The sequence below is a fragment of the Pogona vitticeps genome, chromosome 9 (genome assembly GCF_051106095.1).
Source record: "Pogona vitticeps strain Pit_001003342236 chromosome 9, PviZW2.1, whole genome shotgun sequence".
Lineage (NCBI taxonomy): Eukaryota > Metazoa > Chordata > Lepidosauria > Squamata > Agamidae > Pogona > Pogona vitticeps.
In genome coordinates this window covers 6,738,070-6,749,603 of record NC_135791.1, presented here as the reverse complement: position 1 = coordinate 6,749,603, position 11,534 = coordinate 6,738,070, and positions in this window count along the sequence as shown.

Sequence of the window (11,534 nt, the reverse complement as noted above, 5' to 3'; positions counted from 1 at the left end):
TTGTCAACAATGGAAATTTGATCCGGACTTTACGCTGTGTCCTAACCACAATTGGGAAGTAATGAATTATAAATAATTAGTTCCTTTTGATAACCAAGGTGTAACTAAGTTACATAGTGGAACTAAATGAGGGAGGAGGTACATCACATGGCTCAAGGAATGAGGCATTTAGAAGGAGAATGTCTTGTTCTATAAATCTGTAACTTGTGGCATTCAGGTTTTTTTTAAATTTAAAAATAATTCATTTTAGTTACTTTTAAGAGAGAGGGATGAAAAGAAGTGCACTGTAATGGGAACAGAACTCAGTACATTCAGGGGCCAGTAACTATAACAAATCCCATCCTCTGATATGGCAGCCACTCATGCAACTTCACAGATGCAAAGAGGGGGCTTGGAAGTGTTCCAAAAAACTCCACCCCATATTAAGCACAGACCCAAAATAAATATTTTAGATTTATTTTGGGCTAGGATGAAACCCGGATGATCTGGGTCCACTCCTAAACAGTGCAAACAGGCACGGACCCTGTATGTAGTTCAGCACAAAGCGCCCAGGCCCTCAGCGGCCCCTGAATCGAGAGCATCATAAAGCCAAGGTTTCCTTTTGTTCATTATAATTCTCTCTCCGTCTTACTCTAAGTGCTAAATCATCAGCCCCAAAAATAGCATTTGCAGTTATTAACAGCAACCGTCAATCTCTTTTCTGTCTCTGCAGCTGGCGCTAACCTCAATCCGTCCCTTTTGCTCGCCTGCTGGCTGGCACCCACACCTCCCGAGCAATCAGCGTGGGGCGCTCATTTAAGGAGGCAGAAGGCAGATTGACATCAGCTAACTTGGCTAATCTCCTACAGACAGGCATGGCGCCCCCCCTCCCATCCCAAAATATTTTCATCTCCTGTTTTGAAATATTTCAGGAACCTGGACATCGGGGGGGGGCTAAAAAAAACCCCAAAACTATCTTGACAGCAAGACACAAGTCAAAAACGAATAAACAGAAACGAATAGTCCTATTTGAGATTTTTAAACACAACCAAAACCAGGAGGTCTGTCACTTTTTGGAAATCCCATTCCTTTGATCTGTATAACAGGCCACCATTTCATAAAACCGTCTAACTCAGATACTAAGAAATCTTTCAGATATACCGTATTTTTCCGCGTATAAGACTATACTTTTGTCTAAAATCTTTAGGCTAAAAATTGAGGGTCGTCTTATACACAGAAGTAAGCTGAGTAGAGAACGAAAACAAGTGGAGGGGAAAGCAGGGATCAAAGCGATCTTGCAGGGCTTTGATCCCTTTCCCCCTACACTTGCTAAGCCCCACTTAGATTTCTTAATTTGGGGTTAGAAAAGTGGGGGCGTCTTATACATGGGGGTGTCTTATACACGGAAAAATACAGTAGCATTTGGCTCACCTTACAAGTACTGGGTGCATTTCCTTCAATATCCAGATAATATTGTTCTTATCTCACTTTCTACCTCACAAGCTCCTGAGCCGTTTTGCCTTTCCCCAGACGAAGATCTCTTTCTTGTACTGCTTTGTGCCAGAGCAGAGTTTAGTGGAAGGATGCTTCCCATATGCAGTTACTGGCAAACCTCCTGGTCTCCACCATTGGTCAGTTTATCACACCATCATTCAGTGTAAGGAGGAAAAGTGGGGCTGGAGGAAATGAATGACCCCCCCCCCCAAAGGAGATGAGGCTCCAAGTGTAGCAAAAGACAACAAGCCTGATGCAGAGTGGAACCACAGAAGCAAAATAAAGCAGAGTTTATGATATTTCTGGAAGGCCCCTAAGAAGCCTCTCTAACAAAGGAGCATTTATTTACACTTGCCGATGTTGGAGCTTTTGCAACCTCACTTGCTGCCTTTAGTACTTTTGGCTGGGAGGGATGTTTCTGGGCTGGGATGACTGTTCATCTATCCAGCAGTAACCAACTGTTCCTTCTTTGACTGTCAATACAAAGAGAGCCCCACCTTTCTGCAAAGTGCTTTCCCCCTCTCTAAAGCCTGTTGAATCCAGTAGTCTGTTCAAGTCTGTCGCTGACAGCTGTCATGTTTGTCTATTTGCTGTTCAATTGTAAGTAATTTAACCTTTTATTCTTTCTACTACTAATGTCTCAGGCGAAGTTTTGATCCTTTAAAGCCCCTGATCTCCCTCCTTAGGATTCTTTATCTTCAATTCAGACTCAGACACTGATTCAAACAGAAGACAACTCGAGCAGAAGGATCCCCTCTGGCCAAACTTCCAACAGAGAATTGACCTCCATGAAAGGGGACACATGGCCACCCTGGGCTGAAACATGTTTGTAGATCAAGTTCCTCCTAGGAAGGAGGAACTTCCTCAGGCTGGCATTTACTGGCAAGTAGAAAAGTCAAAAATATAACATCTATTTGGTAAAATCAAAGTGGTTTCCTTCTGCTCATCTTTTCATTTGAATGACCAAAAGGAACATTGCATTTACTGGCAGGAGAGCTTCCATACCAAATCCTTGGGCCCATATAAATATTAATTGTATAGTGCTGACCCAACCGTTCAGAACTTCCTGCTGCTGTTGGATCATATTAAACAAGACCACTATGTGTGTGACATGTTGGACGTTTTCTCTTTTGGTGGAGTCATAGACAACAAAGGACATCCTAGGACGTCCAGGCAACGAAATCCATGTTCTGTATGGGTCCAGTTGGTGGCATCTGCAGATAAGGGGGGGGGGGAAGAGTCCATGTGAAATCCTTGAGAGGCACTTCAAATGAGTGTAGACAATAATAAGTTAGAATAATTGAAAGGAGCTCGATTTATCACTTTAACTTTAGAATTGTACTCTCCTTTGCTACAGCCGAATTGTGGATAGGCCCATGTCAATGTGTCTACTAGAAGCAGAGTACTAGAAGCATCCTACATTTTTATTTATTTTGGTCTGAAGGAATGGACTTGTCCACAAAAGCCTGCATTAAAATATAGCCGTTCACGGTTGTTGTGGGTTTTTCGGGCTCTTTGGCCGTGTTCTGAAGGTTGTTCTTCCTAACGTTTCCCCAGTCTCTGTGGCCGGCATCTTCAGAGGACAGCACTTACTCAAGACAGAATGAGAGAATGGCAAAAATATTTGAAAGGAAGGAAGAACTGAGAAAGCAGACAGCTTTCTGGGCTGGAAGCCTCTAACATGAAAGCAATTGTTCTACAGACGACATTGCTTTTCCTGATGAACTGACTCAGAGGAACTAATGACAAGATGGGAACCATTTAACTGAACAGCAGGCAATACAGGCTTTCTGGTATGCTGATACATTTAATAAAACCTCCAATGAGTTCTGCATATATAAAAAGCTGCCTGTTTATGTCATGCTCCCCATTTCCGGTCAGCCTGTTCTTTCATGACCTGCCAGCCAGTGTCAGAAATACAGTGCTTCTTGTGTCACCGGCTTTTGGGTCGAGCGGTAAATGGACTTTTTGTGTTGCAAATGTTCACAGGATTATCTGCTGCCCTCAATCTGCGTCAAGTAGACCAGATAGGCGGGGTATCAATCAATCAATCAATCAATCAATCAGTCAGTCAGTCAGTCAATCAATCAATCAATCAATCAATCAATCAATCAATCAATCAATCAATCAATCAATCAATCAATCAATCAATCAATCAATCAATCACCTTTCTGCTTGAAAAGGACCCAAGGCAGCTTACAGCAATGAAAGACAGTATTTAAAGTTGAAAATAGTGAATATAGAAGGGTGGCTGACATCACTAAAAGACGATATTTAAAAATTATGAACAACGAATAGGAGGCATCTTACATCAATTAAGAGGCAACATTAAGGCAAAGATCAATAAGTATACAATTTTTTTTAAAAAAAGTCACCTTCCCAGTGTGGTGCCCTTCATATATGCTGGACTACATTTCCCTTCCTATCTAACCACCACAACTGGACAATGGGAGTTGTAGTCAGAAACAGGTGAAGGCCACCAAGATTGGGAAGGTGAAGTTCTCACCTTTAGAGAATATGCCTTTCTCTTATTGGCTATATCTTGCTTTTATTTCATTCAATGGTTTGATTTTAACTTCTTTTCTAAATGTTTTAACAATAAGTTGCAAACCGCTCAAAAATGGGGCAGTAAACAAACAAACAAACAAACAAACAAACAAACAAACAAACAAATAAATAAATAAATATTTGTGTTGCTTCTTGTCTCTTCTAGGTGACCTCTGTGCAAAAAAGATGCCATTGTGTAATAATCTTGTTTGACATTTCTTACACACACACACACACGCACACACACACACAGACAAATGACCAACAAGCTTCTAAAAAAACTTGCAGGATTGCTGGTGGGGGAGAGAAGACAAAGTGGGTAGCTTTTATCTATTCTGTGGGAGTGGAAGAGTCCTCCAGAAATTAACCCACACACCTTCTTCCATCAGGGTAGGGGTCCCTAAGTGAAAAGGCTAAAATCGATGTCCTCAAAGTGATACAGAAAGCCAGGGTAGAATGCACTCCCAAATCCACATTGTGGAATTAAAGCCAAGGAGAAAGACACAAAAAATTGTGTGTGTCATTAACCAGTTAAAATGTAAGATCCTAATATGTCTTGCACATACAGATAGGGGCTCCGGGATGTTCTGCCTGAGGCAAAACAACTCGGCTCCTGCTACAATTTCCTGTGTTCTCTCGGATACTTGGTTTGTCGGTAACTGAAAAGCCACAAACATTCACCGCTCCACTGGGGGTCTGTCACACCGCGGCAGGTTTGCAAATAAGAAAGGATCGCCAGTGTTCATAGCCGCCACAGGAGTTTCCCCCACTTCAGGGGGAATCTTAGCTGCGTGTTGTCAAATGTTTAGCTGCGCAAACAGTCTCCCTTTGAACATCCACCTTTATTTCCTCTCCTTGATGTTATCCTGACTTCTAAGATGTAACTTTAGGATATACTTCTGTTGATACATCATCATGCTCTGTGGTTCCCCACGTCAGGTGGCCACTTTTCTAAGGCATCACTCAAGCCAAGGTACATCATACTGTATGCTAAATAGATTATTTAAAAAGTGACCTTAACCTTGGCAGGAAAAATACAACAGAGCCCTCCTCACCATGAGCCGGGGCAAATGGATGGCACAACAAAAAGCCAGCTTATTTACTTATTTAATGAGCTATTTGGATTGTTATTGCCAGGGAGCCGGAGAGAAGCACGTGGCGACTCTCTGCCCCGTGTGCCAAAACCAGAACTTCCAAAGGGACAAAAAAAATAGACACACAAGCACAGACCCAGATAGCATGGGTAGTCAAAGCTATGGTTAAAAAAACCTGTGTTTCCAAGCCAAAACAACAAAGCTGGTTTTAGGCCCTTTGAGGAGGGTATTTGTAGAGTCTGACAAGATCTGTTAAGGTTCGTGTGGAGTTCCTTGGGATTGTATACAACTTCCTGTCATTTCACACCCTGACGGGAAGGGAAACTCTCTCTGCCATGGTCGGGTGTACCAAACGGCAATTTATCACACTCCTAACTGATGTAGTGGTGCTGTGGGTTAAACGGCAGAAGCCTCTGTGCTGCAAGGTCAGAAGACCTGCAATCACAAGATCTAATCCACATGACAGAGTGAGCTCCTGTCGGTTGTCCCAGCTCCCACCAACCTAGCGGTTCAAAAGCATGCAAAATGCAAAAATGCGAGTAAATAAATAGGGACCACCTCGGTGGGAAGGTAAACGGCGTTCCGTGTCTAAGTCGCACTGGCCACGTGACCACGGAAGATTGTCTGCCGACAAACGCTAGCTCTATAGGTTGGAAAAAGAGATGAGCACCGCCGCCTAGAGTCGGACACGACTGGACAAATTGTCAAGGGGAACCTTTACCTAACTGATGTAGAGAAACAGGACATACCACTGACAGTTTTGTCATCTTCGTAACAGCGCACCTCATCCCTACACAATGTCTGTGAAATTCCACAAGGAAGTGGTGGTTTTCCAAGCCGCACAACAACAAACAATAATCAGATTCATAGTTAGAAAGGAAGGAAGGCAGGTTTATTTTTCAGCCTTTTTGAAATATATTGATACCCACCTCGGACTGTCGCAGGTTCTCCCTGGGCGTGCCTTATCCGAGCAGCGATGGGCCAATAATTTCATTCTGTTGTGCTCTGATCTCTCTTCCACTGTTTCCATTTACACTTCCCATGCTGATGAAGTTTTTTTTTTTTTTTAAAGCAAAAGTTTCCTCAGTGTGGAGAAAACGCAAAAGGAAATGCGTTGATAGGGCACAAGCTCGTCCTGAAATTCAACAGACCACAACAGGGTAAAAAGCACTGCCTATATAACAGATGATGTGGCATTTGGAGTTTTCCTAGCCTGTATTTCACTAAAAGAACCAAATCGTCTTGACTTTGCAACAGTAGAGGTCACACTGAGCAGATGTAGTATAAAGAAAATGAGGCAATGTGGAGATGATGAGTGGGCATCAGCAGTGGGTAGTAATAAGTGACCTTTAGTTTGAGATCAGGCATATTGCAACCTTGTCCCCCATTTTCCTCTGTGAAATATCAGAAAATAATGAGCATCTCATTTTTCATGGCGCAGAGATTTTCAACATTATAATCTACTGGTGTCTGCAGACTAACTGCTATTATGGGGACAATTTTTGGAGGTTGGTTCAAAAACAGAAACCATGTGCAGGAAGAGGAACTCTGCCTCAAAGAACACCAAGGATAGTGTGAGGTCGTGGTGAAAGTCATGGGCCTAGGGATTGGGAGACCCAGGTTCAAATCTCCACTAAGACATTAAACTCATTGGGTAACTTTGGGCTGGTTATGGCCTCTCAGCCTCACCGACGATGCAAGGTTGAAGGGACAAAATGCAGAGGAGGAAAATCATAAGGAAAGACTTTCCTTGGAGGAAACTTTACTCTTTGGGTAACAGTATTAAAAATCAGATGTGAATAGGATTCATCGCCAGAGAACTGAACACTTTGGTGCAATTTTGTGGAATATTTACAACTAAATATTCATTTCTGTTTTTCAGCTCACAGGGTATGTATTATGTGAAGACAGAAAATTCAGTTCATCCGTTTCTTGAACTATATACAATACTGTACAATTAATGCATTGTATTGAAAAAAACATTGCTTCCATTAAAAAAATACAATTAAAAGATAGGAGCCCACAAAAGTAAATATCTCTCACTTCCTTCCTTCCTTCCTTCCTTCCTTCCTTCCTTCCTTCCTTCCTTCCTTCCTTCCTTCCTTCCTTCCTTCCTTCCTTCCTTCCTTCCTTCCTTCCTTCCTTCCTTCCTCTCTCCTACACACTTGTGAACCCAGGGCAAGTTGTCACACAGAGCAGGTTGGAATATGACTAACAGAGGATATGACTAACCTCCCTTCTGCAGCTACTGCTCGCTATAATGGAAGTTAGACACAGACTACCAGTTTGGTAATTGATGCTGGTGAATTATGAACTGTGAAGAGCTCTAAGACAGGGGTTAATGCACTAAGGGTTAGCCCTGGCGCTATATCCCATGCTGCCTCATACCTTCTGGGGCATTTGCAAACAGTACCACATTTCCAGATGCCTAAATTCAGCTTTCTCCAACCTGATCAGCAATTCAGACATCTTTTGATGGAGGAGAAAAGAGACAACAAAAGATTCTGTCTTGGCACCCAGAGGTTACTTACTAACTTTTTCAGCCAGAGACCAGGTACTAATTCAGAAGGAGGAGAAACAGGGAAAGTGAATGTTGTTGTTATTCCCTGTGCTGAATCACTTACATAATTTTTTAAAATATCTTTGCCTTGTGTGTAGAGAAACTGCCAGCAGCCGTGGTTTCAATTGGCACTTCACACAAAGGCAGAGAATTTTTTTTTCTAAAAATTTAATCTAAGTCATTCAGTGCATCACCAATAGTCTAGCAGAGAGGGAAAATATCTTCCCGTGCCCCTTCACAGAAGAGCAGGGGAAGTATTCAGTTTGCCAATATCCTGAAATAGCTTGCTTATTAAGCCATTTCAGGATGCCAGAAACTGACAGTGGAAGGAGCCTTGATAGCTTTGACAGCTGGCAAAACGTGATTTGGGTCCATTCCTGGCAACTGCACACACTTGAAACAGAACAAACTAGAGCACATCTATCCACACTTTAAAAGGTGTGGGTGGTGGGGCTCTGGGAATGGATTGATTTGCTTTAAGCGATCAGGTTGTCTGATTGCAGGAAAAAAAGCGTGAAGCAGCCCACCCCCACAGCACTGAAAACAGCAGGACAAATGACTGTCTAATTGAGCCCTAAGTTGGATTCTTTCATTAAGACATCTCCCAATTTACATCTGATTAATTAAAACTTCCCACTTGTGAGAGCATGCCCCTTTTTTTCTTTTTTTTCAGAGCCCTTGCTTTATTAACCTTCTTTTGTTCTATTAATTGCAGGTGCAGACGGGGGAAATGGAGGACGTGGAAAGAGAGGTGGAAAAATAAAAGAATTGTCAGAAATAATGGCTTGAGAAAAACACACCACTGGCTCCCACAGGCAGCATGGGGAAAAAAAATAATCTTTCAGCAATTTAGGAAGCTTTCAGACATCGCAGCTGGGATGAGCTGGAAGTACTCGTGGTGCAGTGGGAGGGCTGTCTCTGGAGGGTTGGTTTCAAAAGGAGTAAGAAGGGGAGATGGAGTGGGTGTGGGTGTCAGAAAGCAGGGCCAATGGAAGAAAATTAAACGACAGCCGAGTGTGAGCAGCCCACAGCTGGGTCCAAACATTTCCAAACGAAAGCCCGAAGTCCAGGGCATCTTTCCTGTTAGAAAAGGCTTCGTCCTGCGTTGTGATCATTGTTCGTCACTTCTTTTAGCTTCATAAATATGGATGAGCTGTGACATTGCCATGCCCTGCTCACAAGAGTTGGAAGTGCTGGATGGTCTGTTTCTGTCCACCAGAAAATAAACCAATAAAGTCCTTTAAGAGGACCCAGGCGGCTCACAATAAGTATAGAGTTTAAAAACATAATAAATCAAAGATTAAAAAACAATTAAACTGTATGCTAATTAAAATATATTAGCATTGGTGGGTCGATATATGAAATCAAAGGCAAATAATTTTTCTCCTCGATGTTTTTTTCCTGGGGGTTCTGGCAGAAGTGGGTCATCAGACACTCCAGGCTGTAAATTGTTCTGAGGAGTTCAGACAAGGCAAAGTTCAACATGTACAAGAGATGGTTAATTAGTTGTTTCCCACAAACTAAACTGGAATAGCTCTCAGGATTTATAGCCCTCGGCATGCCTGTCCTGAGTGTCCAGCTATTTCCAGTTAGTTACCAAGGCCTTGAGACTCTGCCAGTGTTTTTGCTCAATCCTGCTAAGCCCACATCTTTCTCATGAGCCTCACATCAGCCTCAACATCCAGTGGCAGAATTGGCCTTAACCCTTTCTCTCCAGGGCTTCTCCAAAGATGTTACCACCTGGATCACGAAATTCTTCCTGTTCACGGCCAGCCCTGGCTGCAAAATATCCTTTCTGAAGATGACTGGCATGAGAGAAGAGAGCAACCGGGGTTTGGGAAACATCTGGGTGTTCACCTGGGGAGGTGAACAATCAAATGTTAATCTTCCTCTGTCTACTGCAGAACAAGAGAAACAGAGATGGGCACGAACTGACAGCTCTGCAATTCGTGCTGGTTCGTTTAGCATCCAAACGGATGTTCTGAGCTCCGCAGCCCCGCCTCTTCTGACGGGTGGCCACTCACATGCAGCACCCCAGTGGGCGCTGCCTCTGAGTGGGTACCCGCAGGAGGAGGCGGGGCTAGGGAGTGTCAAACACCAAACGAACCAGCACGAACTGCCAAACCGGTGGTTCCTGCCCATCTCTAAAGAGAAGTCCTCTGATTGGCTTCCCCTTTGAAAGTGGTGAGTTCGTAACAGAGGCTGCCCGTTTTGAAGCGTTCAGGCACCAGTGGCTCTGTTGCTTCAATGCCTCTTCCCACCAGTCCTAGGCAGGGCTTGGAAAAGTTACTTTTTCAGGCTTACAGCTCCAAGAGTCCCCCAGCCACGATGGTCATGCTAGAGGTGCTATTACGGAAGTCATGGTACAAGAAAATATTTTAAACAAGATCTCGTCCAGGCAGTGGAACAGTAAAACAAACAAACAAAACCAGGGGGAAAAAACCCTTCAGAGGAGCAGATTAAATCTATATTTTGCAAACCACGTTATAGCCTCCAAACAAATTACAAAGCCAGATAACATCAAGACAAGTTTACAAAGATAAATCTACAAAGCAGGAAGGGATTAAAAGCCATAACCTTACAGAAGCGAAAGGTCCCATCCAAAAATCATCAAAGAGGGAACCTACGGAGTGTGAAAAGTTTTAAATTCCATTTTTTAAAGATAGACATGCAAATCAATTCCTAGCACATATGGGGAAAAAACTGTCAGTTTTACTTCCACATGTGAATGTTTCAAATCTGAAGGACTTTACATTCTAAAAATGAGATACGTCTATTTTGCTAAATTCTTTGGGAAGGAACTAAAGCAAAGTTTTTTATTCCCCTGTGTTGGCCAAATTCAACAGGTTGCCAGCATGGGGAGGCATCTTTTGTATCTGCCTACTTTGTACGTTTTAAAGATGAGAAGCATTGCAGAGAAAGAAGTAGGAGCCATTTTAATCAAAGATTAACATTACAAAGATTGAAAACCAGACTTTCGAGGGATATGCAGTCCAACTCTTGGATCTAGATGGAGGAATCTGTCTGTTCCTATTTCTGAAATGTCCCAATTTTAAAATCTTACTATTTTAAATACAAGCAATTTTGGAAAAATCCAGGAAGAAGAATGAACTGAAACAAATTTCTCACTCATCCCTATTTTCTGTTGTAGTTGTTGTTATATGCCATCATGTTGCCTCCAACTTTTGTCAGCCCTGTGAAGGGGTGATCTCCAAAAGTCCTGTCTTCAACTACCCTCCTTCACTCTTGTAAACATAACTCTGTGGCTTCCTTTTAGGGAGTCAGTCCATTTCACATTTAGTCGTCTTCTTTTTCTGTTGCTTGCAGCTTTTCCTAGCATTATTGTCTTTTCCAGAGAATACTGCCTTCTTATGACCTGCCCAAAGCAGGACGGCCTTAGTTCCAGCATTTTTGCCTTCTGAGATAGTTCAGGCCTTGTTTTTATCTAGGACCCACTTGTTCATTATTTTGGCAGTCCAGAGAATCTGCAAAGCTCTCCTCCAGAACAATATTTCAATAGAAATCACTTTTTTCTTTATGAGCTTTCTTAACTGTGCAGCTTTCAGACCCATAAATGGTGGTTGGAAATACAAGTGTGTGGATAATCTCGATTTTGCTCTCCAGTGACACATCCTTACACTTGACGACCTTTTCTAGTTGTCTCACACTTCTGATTTCTTGACTGCAATCTTTGTCGGACTGAGGATTGAATCAAGGCAGACTTGGTTCTTCCCAGATCACTGTAAGCATAAATGTTTTTGTAGGAACAATTTGCATTGATCATTATTCCATCTACAGTAATTGTTTATACAAGTTTAGCTTCACAGCCTTTAAAAAAATATTGTGTTGATCTTCTCTGC